Genomic DNA, 19,857 nt, shown 5'->3' with positions numbered 1-19,857 from the left:
TTCCAGAGTGGTGTGGCTTAATGAGGACTTACCCATCTAATTTTTAAGCACAGAAGATGCAGGACAAAAGGGCTCAAAGGGTTTTCTAAAATCAACGATTGTCCAAAAGACAATGGTAAACTACAAGAGTTGACATTTGCTTCTGCAGCCATTGAAATGCAAAGGATGTCCACCTGCTGCAGTAACAATTAGCAGATATCCAATAATCAGTGAGAAAAGCGTCCCTTGGACAGAACCATAACAAAGACAACATCCATTTCCACCAATACACAGACACACACAAATATACTTCCAAATGTCACCCCCTTCACAACTCCACACCCTGAAAGCCTGTCTCTCCACCATCACATACTGGATGGCCACACACTTCCTCAAGCTCAACCCTTGCAGAACAGAATACCTCCTCATCTACCCCCCAGGCACAAACCCAACCTCATCCCCATTATTCAAGAACTCGCCACAGACAACCCACACATATCCCTCTCCACACCTGTCAAATCCCTTGGCTTCACCATCAACCCCCACCTTTCCTTCACACACCCCATAGCTGCTGTCTCCAAAACATGCAATGTACAACAAATGCACCTCTTATGCAAAATCAGACATATTATTCTCCCTGATGACTTCCGCCCACCGTCCAATCACTGATTCTCTCCAAGCTGGACTATGGCAATGCTCTCCTCACTGGACTCCCCAATAGCACCCTTGCCCCTGTCCAAGCAATACAGAATGTAGCAGCAGCCCCATCCTCCACCTACCCAAACCTGCACCCATCATCCTCACTCTTGATCAGCTCAACTGGCTCCCCAATCCCCATAGAATTGCCTTCAAGGGACTCAGCACTGTATTCAAACCCATCCAGCTCAAAACTCCATCTTACTTTCATGAAAAACTCAAATCCATTACCCACACAAACACCAGACACGCCAGCCAAAACATTCAACTCCGCAAACTCACATGCACACAAAAACAAGCATTTACCAGGGCATGGGACATCCTACCTCTTCAAATACGCACTGCACCCGCCATCACCACTTTGACAAAGAGCCTCAATGCCTACGTGTTTCCCAACACATAACCCTGCCCCTTTGCACTGATATCACTTGTCTATCCTAGTGTTCCAATGTTTTTCTGAAAACATTTTGTAACTTCTTTTTTCAACTCACACCTTTTCAAACCTTTTACCAAGTAAAGTGCTCCGAAACACTCTGGGTCGGGAAAGTGCTAAACAAAAATTCAAATAAAATTTAAAAAAAGGACACGAGAGGGGTGTTTGGAGTTTGCAAATTGACCTGCTCACAGTTTCTTGTTAAGTTTCTGCATTCATGGAGTTAACCTGGTGCTGCTCCTGTTCTGCCTGGTGAGGGAGGTGTTAATAGTTAAAGGGTCTAACCAGAGCCTTAAGTGGCATCGTAAATTCCTGCATCTCTAAGCTAAAGGGATGCCTGGTGGGGGTCAGCACCACCCCTTTTCTTCTTTGATGGTTGTGCGGACCCCTGTCAAGCATCCCTTTAGCTAAGAGATGCTGCGATCACCCCCCGGTGATGACTGCATCTCTTAGTAAAAGGAGTGCCTGGCAGAGGCCAGTGCTGCGATTATGGAACAAAAGACAGGCCACTAGAAGACAAGACCTTATTTTCTGAAGCCTTTGAAGCTCTTGCTCATGAGCGAGTGCTTCAAAGTCTTAAAAAAAGGCCATGTCTTCTTGCAGCCTCACCTTTTATTCCATAATTGTGTCACTGGCTCCCGCAAGCATGGGGGCCGGCGCCACAATTGCGTCAGGATTTAGAAAAAAAAAAACACTTGGCTGGGGCTACTGGGGACTTTAAAAATCCCCTGCAGCACTTCGCCTGAAAGACATTTTTTCAGAGACTGCCAGGCTCTGTCCTGGCTAGACCCAACCCACTTAAAGCCCTGGGTCTTACAATGGCCTAAAATGGTGACTGTGCTGTCAAAAGTAAAAGAAAGAATACCACTGGAAACAAACATTCTGTTAAAATTGTTGTTACAGATTTCGCAAAATGTGATTATGTTCCTAATACTGGCATTGTTTGTCCCACCCCCAATAAATATATTGATACACATAGGCCTTGAAGGTGCACAGAAATTATGCTATATGGATTGGGTTAATATGTGATGAGTCACTAGCAAATCCTCTTGCTCCCCAGATGCTAGAATGTTGGATTCCTTTGAACAAATGTGTACAGAAACATAAGTGATTAAAGAGATGACTGTTTTTTTTATAAATGTGTGTAGTAAGTATTGTATATGCAGAAACACTTCAGTACAATGACAGATGTGTGAATCGTAACAAATAGAACTACAATTGTGTGTACATTAGCAAACACATGACTAGTGTTACGAAACACCTTCTCTGCAGGAGTACAAGGATGAGTAGTGGCTAAACCGACTACTCAGACCCCACACTTCTACAAACCAACAGTGATCCCAATCATAAAAGTAAAACAGGTACTGCACCATCACCTTTTGTGGTAACATTGGCTGGGGGAAGGCTATATTCTCTGAGGCTGTGTGAATGTGATCCAGTAGCAAGTAGCAACCCAAACAGCAAAGTACAACAGTCCAAAATAAAAGGAATGTCCAATCAATGTTCTATACACAAATATAGGTTCCATGTAATAATGTCCCTGCAAAAACGTCTCCTGACAAAAAAGTCAGTTTTTTTGCAGAGACATTATTACATTGAACAATGTGGGATATCTTGACCCACTCAGCTATGCTTCACTACTTCACTTTGCTTCATTGGTGCAAGAAACAGTACAAAATGGCCGTGCTGACCCATGTGCACACCAAGATCTCGAAACTGCGTTTGGTCACAACCAGAAAATGGCTTCACTACCCTACCAAGCCCATTTCAAGTGGGGTAAAACAGAGTACTCACTGCAGGAGTGTGCCAGTGTGTTCTGCAACATATTACATGGACCAAAGGAAAGAAGCAGCATTGCTTTGCTGTAAACCCTAAATGCATCTTTAAAATGTCATCTTTTCAACCTTCAAAGTGCTGTTTGGTGCTACATTAATCAATTCCTCCAGACCCACTATGATCAAACAGGTCCTGCAGTGCCCAGGATCATTCTTGAGTCTCAGAGGAACTGGGCCTCATATGAATGACAGCCCCTATCAAAAGTATCTTTGGAAAAGCAAACCAGGGACTGTGTTTTCATTTTCCACAGGAAACACAGCTATTTCTTTGCAACAAGTATCAAGAATCAGCTGTCCAGAGATAAGACTCTAAACAGAGTCATGATACATGTATCCATGCTGCAAACAACTCCAGCACTAAAGCAAAGAAATAGAGCTGCCCAAAGTGTGTATTTGCTGCTGAGGAAAACCGAATTTAGAGAAATAAGTTAAATGTGCTTTTGCCTAAATGAAGAGCAAAATCGGCTATTTTTAAAGTATATTATTGTGTAAAGGCTTGATTATTTGAGAAATGTAAAAGGATTTGCTACTGTTAAAAATCCACCTCTAAACTGTTTTAATTCCATAGGTTTAAGGAAATCAAAGCAAAAACCCAGGCTGAGTTGGTAAACTATATTTAAAAGAAAAAAAACCCTGCTCTGCCAGTGCAAGCTGGACCACCCGCAAACAGCAACCAAGATACAAGGCAGCTGCCACAGGTGCACACAATCCCCACAGGTGGAGTCAAAGGAGGCGGTGCCAGTATGAACTGAGCACACCCACACACCGCAACCCCTCCCGGCGTAGCCAATGCAGAGTTGGCCATCACAAAAGGCGCACAATGAAACACCACACCCCTTCCCACACCAAAATGCCACCACTAGCACCATCAAACATGGTGCAGGAGGACCCGCCCATAGTGATACAACCACAGCAGCAACAAGGGAGACACAGGAGGAGAAGGAGGGCGAGACATGGCCAGCAATCACCACCAGCGCAGCCACCAGTGCCACGTAGGCAGCCACCAATCCCTCACACCAGACCCAGCCCATGTAAACCAGCCCCTGAGCAGACGCACACCCTGGACCGGTTGGACCATGACACCATCACCACCATAGTGGACATGACACAGAATGACATTGCCAGCCACATCGAGATACGCACTGCCATCCCCCCACCAATAAAGGTGGTTACTGTGCAACACTTCCTGGCCACAGGCACCTACCAACACACAGTGGACCAGCTGCATGGCATTTCACAACCACTACTCTCACGCATGCTGGACCACGTGCCTGGCAGCCTGGTGAGTTGCACAACTGTCGCATGGCTGTGCTGTGGGGACCTGATCAGTGCAGATGCAGAAGGGGGGGCTACTGCACCTGGGTGGCAAGGGGGGGGGGGAATAGTGCACCTGGGTGGCAGTAGCCAGTGAGTGGAGAGTGCATGCCGAGCCAAACACTCCAGACCTGAACTAGCCAAACCAAACCCGACACATCACTGGGCCACAAATGCCAAACTATGCATATGGATGACGATAAGTAAGAGCCACAACCAGGCCACCATGGCAATGTCAAGCAATGCAGGACTGAACAGGATGGTAACCCTGGCAATGTGGCCAGTGTGAGCATGCATAATTGTGAGCATGCATAGACACATCATGAATTGGAGGCCAAACATTGCCGCACTAACACAGCACATCTGCCTCAGCATGCATGTTTACACTCTGCATCATCTATCAAACCCCATCCAGTGTCCCACACCTCATTACAGTATCCATAGCATCTATGTGACTATTGCGTATATGTACAGGGACATGTGCATGCCCACAGCAAATAGCTGCCGCCATGACTGAGTGCCCTGAAAGTTGGCAAGTCAGAGTGACACACACCTATTCCAATCTGCCTGCAGGTGATGGAGGATATACCTTCAGGCCGTGGCTACTTACCCCAATGCGTAACCGCTGAACTGGCATGGATAGGAGTACAATCGCGTGCACACTTGTACCCGTGTTCTGCCTGAGCATACCTTTGGCCTGTCAAAGCGCGGTTACGATGCCAATGCAGTTCTGGTGGTGCACTCCTATATAGGCCTGAGGGGGTGGCAAATATCACCATGGCCTGTGTCATGCTGCACAACATGTGCGTCCGGAGGAATGTACCACTGCCAACTGACATAGACATGCATGGGCCGGGTGACCATGAAGGGGATAGAGACGGAGGCGAAGGAGCCCCCCTGCCAGTACATGATGCACGGGATGGCCATGCTGTACGCCAAGCACTAATCCACGTGTACATCTGAAACGCACGGACCATGAAAGGAATGTTCCAGTGACACACTGGCTGCATGTGGGCATGCACACTTGTATACTTAGCAGTTCACAACCGTACACTATCACACATTGAATGTACATGCACAAAATTAAGAATGTCCAGCTATTGAATTGCTTGCAAACAACGGGTGTATTATTCACATACACGTGATAATATTAACATTCCCCTCCAAACACCCCAGTGAACCCCCTCCCACCCCACAAACCCTCCAAACACCCCAGTGAAATTCCTCTCCCTCCACACAGATGCTAAGTGTCCCCATGTGTGCATCGGATAGTGCTCCCTTCCACAATGTGTCCTGCCACAATGTCATTGTCCGTGCATTCATTTCTTTTGCATCTTGGTGTAGGGTGGTGCCATGCCCGGCCGTCGTGCGCTCCTCCTCATGTGACGCACCGGACTGGATTGGGCCGAGGTGGCAGGGGTAGTTGTGGCGGAAGTGTCAATTCTCAATGGACTGCCTGTGTCAAGGTGTGGCCGCTGCATTGGAGCGTTACCTGCATGGATGGCCTCCGTGGGTGTCCCCATGCACTCCTGGAAGGCACGCGTGGATGCCTCCACTGCTGCAGTATTGGCTGCTATTGCCCTCACGATGGCACTCATGGCCTCTCTGCTTGCTTCTACCTGCTGCTGCATGATCTGGAGCATGGACTCCTGCCGGGCCTCGACCCTTGTCAGGCGGGTCTCGAATGATGCGACGTCCACAGGTCTGCAGGTTGCTGGCAGGGTGGAGGAGGGCAGAGTGGAGGAGGGCAGAGTCGTGCCTTGCAGGGTGGTGGTAGGCGGCTGCGCTGAGCCATCCTCCGGGGCACTGTCCTCGAACAGCGCAGTGTCTGATTCACCGAGGTCTGAATCATGCAGGCACGGATTGTCGAGGCACTCAGACTCTGCTAGAGGTTGGGGGCTGGCAATTGGGCTTGGGGTGGGTGTGCCAGGCATCATGTCTGATTCCTCTTCCACCTCTGTGGACACAACGTCCTTGGTGGCTTGCGGCAGGGCTACCACTGTTGTGGTTTTTGGTTGTTGGTCAGTGGGTGCAGGTGTTCCATGCAGGGTTGGTGCCTTGCTTGGCACGCTGGCTTTGGCAGATGACTTCTCCTTGGACGGTTGTGCTGGGGTGTCCCTGGACCCCTTTTGTGCACTGGACGTGCTCGCACCCCTGTCCACTGCTCCACCCTCATCGTCAGTGCCTGGGGGATAGAAGAGATGCGGGTCATCAGTGATGTGGTCAATTGGCGGCTGTGATGTATTGTGGTGGGATGTGTCCATGCATTCAGCCATCATTTCATTTCTGGTTTGTTGCTTTGGGTGTACTGAGGGGGTATGTGGGGGATCAATGCATGGCTGGTGGTGTAGCATTAGTTTGGTCTCTGTGTGGTGGGTGCATGGGCATGGTTGGGTCATGTGGCACCTCTGTTGGGATTGGGGTCGTCACTCTGCGTCCATGTGGTGCGGGAAGTGACGATGATTGATCTATGGGTATGTTGATGCATCGCCTTGCCCACAACTTCCCCATCAGTTGGGCCACATCATGTGTCGTGATACGTGGTTGTAATGGTACACTCACCTTCCTCTGTGGTGATTGCTGCCCCGACCTCCTGACCTCCGATCCCCTCAATGCTTTCGGTGTTGATGAAGCGACTTGCCGTCTCCTCCCATGGCATCAATTGGACTGGGGAGTGTGGCCCACCGCCTGTCGCCATTGCGGCTCTCCGATTTTCGGACAGGGTCCTCCGGACACGGAGGCGGAGGTCGTCCCACCGCTTCCGGCAGTCGCACACACTCCTTGGGGCACACCCCACTGCTGTCACCCTCTGCGCTAACTCGAGCCAGACCTCTTTTTTGCGGGTTTGGGCCGCATGCTCGAGGTCTGTGCAGCGTATTACGTCCGCATGCTCTTCTAGTGTGTTGGCGAGCATGGTGAGCTCAGCGTCCGAGAACCGCTGCTTCCTCTTCCTCTGGGTGGATTTCCTGCTGGCCTTGGACATGGTGATGCTCTCCTGACACACGACAACACGGGAGGAGTGTTGGTTGTGGAGGATTGCAATGGATTGTGTTTTTAAAGATGGCCGCCGGCCCATTTCCCGTTCCTGTGCGATGACGTAATTTCCGGGTCCATTTTTTGCGAACACGGTAATACCACGCCGGTATTACCGTGCCAGTATTTACGGGTTAGTGTGGGCGGTAGCGCAATGGGCGGGCCCCGCGATGCCGGTATAGGGGGCTTGGAGGCCCTTTACCGGCATGGCGGTATTGCCACTACTGGCATGGGGGAACGCGCGTGCTCGCGCACTCGTAGTCACCCGCTATAAGCGGGTTCATACGTGCACGGACCCGCTCATTCCGGCATGCCGGTAATGAACACGGTTTTACCGGCAAACTCGTAATGAGGCCCATTGTGTTTTCTAACCACAGACCGTTGACTTTAGTCACTGTACCCTATACCTATTGCATTCGAATCAATATATTGTGTACTCTAACCACAGACCTCACCTATTGCATTCGAATCAAGATATTGTGTTTTCTAAGCACAGACCATTGACTTTAGTCACTGTACCCTATACCTATTGCATTCGAATCAAGATATTGTGTATTCTAACCACAGACCTCTGATCTTAGCAAGCAAACCGAACATACCCCAGCCACACGGCCTCACGACCATGCTGAAAACCAAGACCCCTCAACCCTCACACCTGGCAACAAGCCTACTCCTCACCATGGTATTCGCCTCCACTGCCGTATGTACCCCAGAGGACAGAAATATGAGACTGAGGGCAAGACTATCCCACCTCCACGAGCCCTCATCCCACAAAACCTTCGGAGGCTTTATCGACTCATCCAACAAACACACACAATACCCCAACCCATCCCACCTGCTCCCCACCATCCCAACAACCAACCAGGCAACCCCCCAAAGAAGAACCCCAACCAAAAAAGCCAAACTCAATACCACCTCACCTGCCAGCACCTTATCACTAATGGGAGCGCTCATTAACGGTAGATCTATGGTAGCTCATGCCACAGAGATCTCAGACACCTTAATTAACGAGAACCTCGACTTACTGGTCGTGACAGAAACTTGGCTCCACGAGGCTGCAGGACCTGCGATCATGCTAGCAGTACCAGAGAACTACCAATTATTAAGAGCCGACAGACCCACTTCCAAAGGAGGTGGCCTTGCCATTATCCACAAATCCAACCTACCAATTAGGCTAACCACCTCCTCGCCATATCAGTCCTGCAAACTCCTGACAGCCAAACTCCAACTATCATGCAACCGGACCCTTACTATCCACGTGATCTACAGACCGCCTGGACCACTAGGATCCTTTGAGGATGACCTAACCAGCATCCTATCCAACAATACTAAAGACCATGCACAAACCCTCCTACTGGGAGACCTCAACCTCGGCTTCAATGACCACACCGACAAACACGCCTGTGCCATAACCTCTCTACTTAATGAACATGGCCTGACACAAAAAGTTGTTGCCCCCACACACTCCAAAGGAAGGACTCTAGATTGGATTGCTGACCAAAACTGCAACATCAGCATCACCAACATAACTCCGCAATCTTGGACAGACCACCACCTAATCACATTCTCTACCACACTTGATCTTATCCATCCCAAAATCATACTCATGGCTCCGCCACTCCCCACTAGGTGCAAAAAAGATATCACGGCAGAACTTCTTCTACCTCACCTTCTCCCTACCCTTGACAACCTAGACAACAACACTGACCCCACCTCGCTCATGGATGTCTACAACAGTATGGTAACCAAAGCATTGGACACCATCGCCCCGCTCAAAACCCGTAAAAGCAAGCAACTTTCTCATCTGAACAACTGGTTCACACCCCAACTGAAAGAATTAAGAATTCAGAAAAGAAAGTTACAATCAATCTGGCGCCACTCGCCTACTGAGGAGAACAAAACCAAGCTTACCAATCACTCCAAACTGTATAAAAAGGAAATCATTAACACAAAAAAGAACACCTACAATGACAGAATAGCTAAAGCCAAATCCGACACCAAGGAACTATTTTCCATCCTCCGCGAAATGGAATCACCTATACCTCAGATCGACAATACCCCTAAAGATAAATCATGGTGTACTAAGATACAAAACGCCCTCGCAGGCAAAATCAGCTCGCTCCAAATCAAAATTGCAAATAAAAAAGCCTCTCTACCCTTACCACCCGACCCACCCTTGGTGACCGGGGCCTCACAGCCACCTCTCAACCTGACTAAAAACACCCCCAAACCTTTCACCTTCAAACAAGTAACTATACTAGAAACTGAAAAAAATCATACTCTCGCTAAAACCTTCCAACTGTAAAGGAGACAACTGCCCACCCCAAATTATCAAGGATGCAGCCAGAGATCTTGCCCCCTTTATCTCTAAACTCATCAACGCCTACTTCAGGTCAAACTTAGTGCCCAACAACCTTAAACACTCCTGGGTTCTCCCCCTGCTCAAAAAACAAACACTTGACCCCGCCATTCCGACCAACTACAGACCGATCACCACCGTCCCCTTCCTTCTCAAAATCATCGACAGAGTAGCCTACTTGCAAATACAGGAATACCTGGAAACCAACCAGCTATTAGGCTCACGCCAATCAGGCTTCCGCCCCCTTCATGGCACCGAAACAGCCTTGATTGACCTCAAGACCAAAATTGATGAGCTGAAGGACAATGGAAAACCAGCTATGCTACTGCTCCTTGACCTATCAGCGGCCTTTGACTTGGTAGATCATGCAGTCTTATGCAATCACCTTAGTTCAGCCGCCCGTTTCTCAAGTGACGCCATAGCCTGGGTGCAATCCTTCTTTGCAAACCGTACAATGAGAGTCTTCTCCCCCCTGGCAGCAGCCGATCCCATACAAGTCTCCTGCGGCGTCCCCCAAGGATCCTGTGTATCTCCTACGATGTACAACATCTTTACCAAGCCCTTATTCGACAAGTTAGACAGGCTGGGTGTTATCTACACAAATTATGCTGATGACACTCAGATCCTCATCCCCCTTTCGGGTAACTTTACGGAAGATTCGGCCTTGGTAAACAAGATATATCTCCTCATTCAGGCATGGATGGCATCCCATGGCCTCTGCCTGAATGACGACAAAACGGAGCTGCTAATCCTTGGCACAGAGACCGCAATTAAAAAACTTGACCCCAACTACACCTCCTTCAACATCAACAGCAATGTCATTAAAGTGATACCTGCAGTCAAAACCCTTGGGGTGTATCTTGACTCTGCACTCACCTTCAAGAAGCTAATCAATACCCTAGCATCCTGTACAGCGTATACCTGCAAACTAATCCGAGCATGCAGACCTTTTCTCTCCGAGACCAGCTGCATCACACTGACTAATGCACTAATCATATTCAGACTGGACTATTGCAACGCTCTGTATGCAGGATCCAACAAATACATCCTTGATAAATTACAAACTCTCCAAAATAACGCTCTAAGAGCAGCCCTAAACATCCCATCCAGAAACCACATATCCGCCGCCAGAAGAAACATCCACTGGCTAAAAATCAAGGACAGGATTACCCTAAAAACCCTCTCCCTCACATCTAAATGTCTCAATAATATAGCTCCTCCTTAACTGACAGAAAGAATCACCAAGAGATCATCAAACCGTCCCACTAGAAAGGCCAACGCAGACACCTTAACGGTACCCAGATACAAAAAAAGTACTGCCGGTGGCTCCAGCTTCCCGGTCATAGCAGCCCAAACCTGGAACAGACTTCCCCCCAATCTCAGAACTGACCAACCCTACCAGAGCTTCAGGCGCCAGGCCCTCACCTGGTTACGTACTAATGAAATATAATCGTGACTAAACAACCTATCCCCCTCCTGACTATGCCATCTAGGCTCACCCTCAGGCTTCCTTCTTTTCGCACCTTGCCTTTAATGTTCACAACTTACCAACATTTGTAAATGTGTATCAACTGTTTCTATCTGTATCATTCCTGTAACCAAGTTCTCAAGTATTCATGTAATGTTTGCGCCCAGCTACCCTCGGGTTTGGTTTTGCGCTATACCAAATAAACAAACATTATTGGTGGTAGTCATGGCGCAAATATCGCCATGACTACCACCAACCTCGTAATGAGGGCCATTGTAAAAGCAACACCATAAACATGACATCCTTTTCTGTCATCCAATCAGTGAAAAGTAAGGCGGAAACTGTGCTCCTGCCCAATCCTAGCATTAGGGGTGTTGTTAGTAAGCCTGCCCCTGCCATATAATTTAGTGATGTCATTTGGCATGATAAATAAGGGAACCTGATAGCACACAAGACTGATTCCTGACTTCTTCCTGATTTTCTGCGTGGAGTCTTGTTCCCGATTTCTTCATCCTTGATCCTGATTCCTGATTTCATTACCAAGCCAAGGCCTATGCATTGCTGAACCCTTTTCAGCTAGGTCAAATTCTGAAGCAATCACAAAAAAAACCAAGGGAAGCATTCTGATCCAGTCTGGTTTGCTGCTACTAAATGCAGGCCTGCTGCAAACTCGCCCTCCCACTGATCTCCAGTCTCCAATAACCAGAAGCACAGTCCGGTGACCATATTTGCCCAGCTGACCCTATCCCGCCAGATGTGCACTGCTGTCCTTGGTTATACCCGATCCACGTGATGACCAGAACCCTTGACAAACCCAAATCCTAAATTAAAGTGGACTGTAAGTATTAATAGGAAGCATAGAAAATCATAGCATACCTTGCCTTGTTTTGTCCCATCCCAATCTCTACACCATCCTATCCTTACCTTAAGAACGTGTAACATTGTCAGAACCATTCATGAAACCCTGCCTTTGATTCTTTACGCTAGTGCTAAATTCTTTAAATAATGTTGTCTTGTGAAATCCTAAACCCTTAATTCTCCTTCGAGTAATTGGACTGAGTCTGCCAGGGCGGGTGCGGAGGTACTGGGGTTGGTTCCGCGGATCAACTCTAGAGCTTACTGTGTTTCAATCCGGTAACCTACCCTCAATGCCCTAGTGTAGAGCATAACTATCCTTGTAAAAATTGATCTCTGTTTTCTTTTTCACGCCTTTATTTTCCAAAAACGCCTCTCATTCAACATTCCATAACACACTCAATTTAATAGCTAGAGACTTCATTTCAACTCTGGATTATACCCAAGCCCTGTATCTACACCCCAACCACACTCACAATCAGTATATTTCACCCGTTTTTTCTTAAAAACCGTTTGGTTAAATTTAGGCGGGAATCCGCATTTCTGCAAAGTTTTACACTTGTGATTTTCACTCTAAATTATTTCCGACCTTCCATTCAGATTCAAAGTGGTTAATTTTGCTCAAACTATAGCTCATGATTCTTCACATCTTGTCAATGTTGCTCCCATAAAAATTTATATTGATTTAAGAACTTTTGCACCCATTCATTGTTTTACCCAGCCATTTTCGAATGTCATTTTAGAAAGTGTAAGATTTCAAACCTGTTTTTTTCTCATGCTTAGGGAGGGAAGGTTGTATTCCAATTCTGTTTACTGTGCTTTATTCCTGATTACCTGCTGCTTCCTCACATCTATTCAGAATTCCTTATTTGTGGGTTGAGGAATATTGCAAGGGGAAATCCTAACTTAAGTGCTATCCTTTCAAACAAGCCAAAAGTGTTCTTTTCTCTGGTGTTTTATTTTCTGTGTTACTAAAAGTGAATTTAACTGGCTTACAAACCTTCTTATCTGTTATTGTCACCACATTGGTGATTGCTGCTCCCTATTCACAAGTATATGTTTGATTTGAATTTTAAATAAATAAATAAATACTACCTTTACCAACCAGCCTGATTCCTGGTCCATTGTGATGTGGGGTATTTTGAGAAGGGGTGTGATATGAGTAGTATATCACTCAGAATATTGAACCTATAGACATAATAAAATAAGCAGGGGACACCCCTGCAACCCCGAATTTACAAGAGGAGCAGGGGAAATCCCTGCATCCTGTCCCCATACATAATGTCACCATAATGTCACCAATGCACTTTTCCCGGCATCATTATATATGGGGACATTATGTATGGGGACATTATTACCTGATAGGTATATATATACCTATTTGTTTATGGTTTGTCATAAACCTTTACAAAATCATTAATTATGAACAAACATATAAAATCTTAGGAAAATTACAAAAACTTAAACAGTTCCTTACAATTAAATTCAAATTACAATTCCACAGTACAGACAATGATACAGAAATTATTCAGATATAAAAGCAATGCACAAAATCTCAGAGTCCACAAACAAAACAAATCGTCAAGAACGACTAACTAACTTAACTCGCATACCGTTTTTAAAAATGATATTAAACGAATAATCAAAATGGAAGAATATCCATGTCTCATTTTGTACCAAATGTAATCACAATATAAAGTTTCATCAGTCCCTACCTGATTACAGAACCTCACCATTTCTTATCCTCCAATGGATTTCTTACATTGAGTATATAATGGGTGTGCATAACGTTCAACCTGAATATCATAAAAGAGTTTCTGATGGACCTAGTTGGATATTTCATTAAGTAAATTTCCATGCGTGGTAAAAATTTCCAAAAGGAATGGACTTGGTTATAGAGCTTAGAGTCTGCCACTTTACTCATTGTCAAAGACCAATCCATCCCACGTATGATAAATTTACATTTTTTTGGCCTATTCAACAAAGTGCTCTTGGCTATGCCTATTTCTTCCAACATCCTGTCAACATCCTTGTTTAATGTAATCATAAACTGACAAGATGAATCACTTCCCGCATTTGTATGAAGATTACTGACCCCAACCATCTTACATTTTCTCCATAACAAAGGCCTCTTAGTCATAATCACCGAATGGAGAGATTGCAAACCAAATTAATACCTTATCACCTCCATTGGAATGCTTTTGGGTAAGAAGAATAATAGCCTCTTCCAGATGATACCTTCCAGAATCTTCAAACAATCTATAATATTGGTTGCAAAGAGTTCCAGGCCATATGTTAACCTTGGTACCAGTTTTCTTAAGTAAAACTCCAAAATGGGTTTCATTGAGAATCCCCCAAATTTCTTTTCCAACAGTCGCATCTGCCTGAAAGCAACTTCGGCTTTAGCCCTAAGTTGGTTTTTAATCAAAACAGCATATTCCACACCCGAAAAACAGTACCCTAGATACTTGAAGGCTTTTTGAGGCTTAATACGTTTGCCTTCACAAAACCAGGTATAAGACTCCTGCTTCCTATTGGCTTTACCCATACAGATTATTATAGTTTTGGTGGGGTTGATTTTGTAGATGGAAATTACTTATGAATATTTCAAACTTCTTAATTAATCTCTGGAGACCCACTTTGGTGTTATCTATCAACAAGAAGTCGTCCGCGTATGCCAACCACAAGATCGACATCCCATTGAGTTTAGGTGAAACCAGACCCCCATTAAAGAATGCTGAATGGGCACAAGTGACGTAAAGGTTAAAAATAGTCAGTGCCAACATGCACCCTTGACACAAACTATTACTGGTATTCATCTGCGAGGAAATTCCACCTTCCAAATTCATTCTTACAACCAACCTAGTGTCAGTATACAGGGCAATAACAATTTCCAACAAATGATTAGGGAGTCCCAGTGAATTTAGTTTGTACCATAAAATTGGCCTATCCACTAAATTAAAGGCCATACTAAGGTCCATTGAAGCTACAAAGGTAGATCTTATTCCCCTTTCCAAGGCTTTACTTTGTAACCATCTCAGGACAAGGCCACCATAGTCCGTCCCACATTTATTTTAAAAACCCATTTGATTCAGACTAAGAATTTGATTTGCGTCAATCCATCTTTGGATATCAATCAATACCAAAGAAGTAAAGATTTTAGAGTCAGAATCGGCTATGGCAATCGGATGGTAACTACTAGGCAACAAAATGGAACCCTTTTTAAACACCGGGATAACTACAGAAACCCTCCAAGACTGAGGAATAGTTTTGGTTAAGCACACATCTTTAAAAAGAATACATAAAATATTTGCCCAATAAAAAGGATTGGATTTAAAAACTTTATTAGTGAGGTTATTTAGACCTGGTGCTCCAGTGTTTTTGGATTTAATTATCAGACTTTTTATTTCTTCAACCTGACATAACAAGGGCCAAGATGAAGCAGTCACCCCAGACTGGAGATAGCACTGATCACTTGGCCTATATAAATTCGCAAAGTGACCAGCCCATGTTGCTTCCGGTATTGGATTTAACATCGATAAATCCTGGGAAGAGTCGACGTTGTTTATCAGTTGCCAGAAATTAGATGACGTAACACCCCTCATTGCTCCCAGCATCCTTTCACCATCGCGCTGGGCAGCAATGGCTGATCATCCAATTCTTATATGCTGGTTTCAATTTTTTTATTACACCCATAGCTCCAGGATCAAAGGGCCACAATTTGCGAATTTTACAGACCTCCTTTGGAGGCCCCTTTTTTTCTCATAGACTTCATGGTCCATAGAATGTTTATCATAAATCTTTTGGTAACTACTACACGGGGATTGATAAAAAATAAAAAACCTCTGCATTTTGGATCTCATGGTAGAGTCAAACCTTTTCACAGAAAACATAAGCATACATTGTTCTAACTTAGTGTCTTCATAATCACGAATCAGTGTTGCTGTAAATTTATTGGTTGAGTGATAGGACCATTTGATCCTGTTCTTTGACGTGTTGAGTGATAAATCTGTGTTGTAGACCTTTTGGGTCCTCAATAGTACATTGGACTCAACTCAACCATTACCATACAATGATTGCTCTCTGATACATCCTTTACTTCAAATTTTACCATAGAATGGCTCAATTTGGCGGATAAAAAGATATAATCTATAATAGAGGAACAACCCCTTGCTTTCCACGTAAAATGGTCATTTGCAAGCAATTTAAGACCCCAAAGATCAGCAAAGTTTAGCCAGAGAACACCTCTAACTTTTTGATTACCATTTGTTAGATTTTCCCTCTTAAGATAAAGATCATCACCAACCTGCCTATCCACTGAGCAGTCAGTATTTAAATCACCTATGATAATTATTTGACCCCCTAAATTCTCGCTACACCACAGATCAATACATTTACCTAAGGCGGTTAACTCATTTTCCAGCTGTTGATCGGAAAGTTCGTTAGAGTTCCAGTAAACTTTAATCAGCAGGAGAGAAAAAGCATCAACCCCTTCACCAATCGTAAAGACCGTTGAAAGAAATGACTGTCCATTCTTCCAACCCCCATTTTTTGTCAGACCTGCAGAGTCCTTTGAGGCCGTGAGCAGACCACCCTTGGGTCTTCCCCTCAGGCCCCTTACCGCACATAATTCCTCAACTGCAAAACCCTGCCAGCCCACATGTGAGGTTAACCATGTTTCCTGCAAGAGAATTAAGTCAAAAGAGTGTAAGCCACTCATAAGAATGTTATTATTAAAATGATTAAAGTTCCCACGAGAATTCCAGCAGATCACTTTCAAACTGTGGCTTCTTGCTAAGCTGGTTTGCCTAATTCTTTTAGGTTACTGATTGCATCTCGTAAAGATAAAGCCAGGCATCTCCAGTCCTGTTTATCGGATACGTCTTCCGATCTGGAGTGGGTAGGATGTTCAATCTTTTCATAAACCAAACCTTTAGCTCTTAACACTCCTCTGTCCAAGGCTTGCATAGGTACCGTCTGATCTTTAAAGGGAAAAAGATCAAACCCCATGCGTTGAAGGGTTTCGGCCTCCTTCATTAACATAGATCTTACCAAGGGTGATGGAATTACAAGCCTCACAAAGTCAAGTCGATCTTTGTGAATGAAATCCACTAGTCGAATATCAGCTGTATTAATGAGGCTTAGTTCAGGTATTGCCGCAAATAGGGACATTTAACGGTTGATACCTCCCATCATTAAACAAGGAACACAATATTAGACCAGGCAAATTAACAAAAGCAGGCGGTCTGAGATCTTGTTCAAATTTTGATTCTGAAGTTTCTTTCCATGTTCCCAACTTCTCCAGTTCATTTGCCTCAGAAAAATAATTGCGCTCATTCATTCCCTCACCACTTACACCTTCCTTGTTATTTATTGTTTCGTCAGATAGCCCTTTGTCCCTCAAAAGTTTATTTTCTTTCAAGACATCCTGGACATTCCTACATAGTTCATCAATTTTAGCCTGTTGTTCCACCTTATGCTCTTTACTTATATCAGTGATTTCAACATGCATACCCACCTTCTCAGTCTCCAATGCCTTAGGAAGCTGGGCATGCATGTTTGTTCCCTCACCGATTGAACCCCTACTGTTAGTTATTAAGTGATCCAATCAACCTTTTTCCTTCAGCATTTTGTTTTCATTCATAAGGTCCTGCACATTCCTTAATATTTCGTCCACTTTCTTCTGAGGATTAAGCGCAGGAAAACTGACATTAGAATCCAATGCATCATAATAAACCGGCAATATGCCCCTCTCATCCCTGCCCTTAGTGGCCTCTTTGACCATTGTGAGATTAGTAAAGGGCAATGTGTTACAAACGGTTGGGTCATTATGATATAGGCCCCTATTCACTGTTTGTATAATCAGCCTTTTGGATGGTTTATCCGGGAAACCAGCTACCCTAGGTAAGTGATTAGCAACTACCGAATCCCTATCGATGTCATTACTAGCCACCCAGACAGGATTGTTACAGCCTAACTTAATAGAGTTATTAGTGGAATTCTTGAAAATATCAAAAATATCACTTAAGCCACCAAGTCTGTTTGAATTAACGTAAACAGGGTCCTTTTTCTTTTTCATCGTTTCATACTTTCCGTCGAGACCCTCTTGATATTCACTCTGGGTTGATTGGTCGGTGGAAAGTTTATCATCAACCGCATTTTTTTGTTAGTTACTTCTCTCTGCGAGCCTACATAAATAATTGAATCAGACACATCATTGTCAATCAGATGTTTGAAATCCAGATCCCTCATAAATTTTCTAGATGTTTTATTTTTTAAATCACCTTTTTTAGATTTGTTGTTATTTTTCTTAGCCTGTTTTTTAGCTGCTTTCGACTGGGGATTGCAAATGGGAACCCCTCCACCCATTCCTTTTACATTTGTTGTGTCATTCCCCCCCACTCTTACCAGGCAAAACTTGTCCCTTTTGCACACTCTTAGCGACTACTTCCAAGAATGTTTGAACAGGCACTTTCACATTGGAGGCTTTATCAACAGGAGGAACAATAGGTAAAACATTTTTTTCCTCCCTAATCCAATCCCTTCAATAGAACGTGTGGACTTAAACTCCACACGCAAACCCAACAGACCATGCTTAAATATAGGCACAAGAATATCTGACATTCTTTTAGGCAAGTCCTCTGAAACCTTTGTGATAGGCACAAGCAAATCGACATAGACTTAGCGAGGTCATTGGTTATCATGACAATCCTGGCCAGGAAGTCAGTTTGTTTTCTGAGTTCCGCCAGAATGGCACGATTGAAGATACCTATCATAGTTGTAGTCTCATCCCTGGGTGGAAAATCACTTACGCCACCCACCTGTATATCATATACTGGGTCCTCAATAGTATCACCTGGGATAAAAATAGCTGGAATGTTAGAGTCAAAGACATCCAAGCCCCCTCCTTTTACCACTTGCTGCTCTTCTCTGGGAAAACCATTATCAACTCGTCCCCAAATAAGGGTTGAGAGGAATCCATGTTACCCTCTATATTTCTCATCTCCGCTGAGCAGTCCTGTGCACACTGAAGCAGTTCCTCCTCTTCCGCACAAGGCGCAGAAAGGGGAAGCGCCGCTGCACGTACCAGGCTCGCTCTACGCGTGCTTGCCGCATTGAGAAAGTCAGCCCTATGATCCTTCCGTAGAGCCGCCATTTTTGATTTCCCCATGGCAAGCAATCTCATACAACACACCACACAAAGAAAAAAAACAAACGGCTCGCCCAATCACAAGTGAAGAACCAGAAAAGAACACAGAATGATATAGCTCAGATGATATAGCTCAGGAAAGTGATATGCAGGTTATTTGCTCAGTAGACGCTCGCCAAAGCTACAGGCTCACAAGACACCTCGTCTCCCTCTTTCACAAAATAACAGTTAAAAAGCAAAGAATTAGTGTGCCAGACCCACATATAAATATCAGGCCAACTGGATAATTAAGGGAAACGTTTAGTAATCACGAATTCCCATCATAGTCCGTTTTTTTCACAATAAGCGGCACCCAACAGCCCACTTTAATGAGTGCCTATATCGCACTTTTATGCCAAACAAAGAAGTACCTGCAGTTAGTAGTAAACCCGCAACCCGCATTGCACCGCGAACAGCAAACAGTACTTTTGCTGTACTTCTCGGCGCTGGTCAATGGGAATATGAAGGAACAGAAAGGGGCGTCACACAACCAGGAGGCGGAGCCACAGAACAGAAAATACCTTAGGCAAAAATAGAAATAAAGAACGTATTAGGGATACGGCTTACTGCTGGGTTACAAAGTTCAAGGCACAAAGATCTCCAAGGTAACAAAATATGAGGCACACGCAGTCACCTCCTTATTGCTTGATGAGGCCAGGCAGAGCTGTGTTACAGCTTAGGACGTCCTCCAGAGGG

General features: G+C 44.9%; 1 protein-coding gene across 1 annotated transcript in view; it reads left to right on the top strand.

Moving 5' to 3' along the window:
- Positions 1–19,857, top strand: part of LOC138467255 (uncharacterized) — a 1,232,016-nt gene that overhangs the window by 22,639 nt on the left and 1,189,520 nt on the right. The gene's annotated exons all lie outside the window — the stretch shown is intronic.

The sequence above is a fragment of the Ambystoma mexicanum genome, chromosome 4q (assembly GCF_040938575.1).
Source record: "Ambystoma mexicanum isolate Mex_15411 chromosome 4q, UKY_AmexF1_1, whole genome shotgun sequence".
Classification (NCBI taxonomy): domain Eukaryota; kingdom Metazoa; phylum Chordata; class Amphibia; order Caudata; family Ambystomatidae; genus Ambystoma; species Ambystoma mexicanum.
This window is presented reverse-complemented; position numbering and strand designations above follow the sequence as displayed.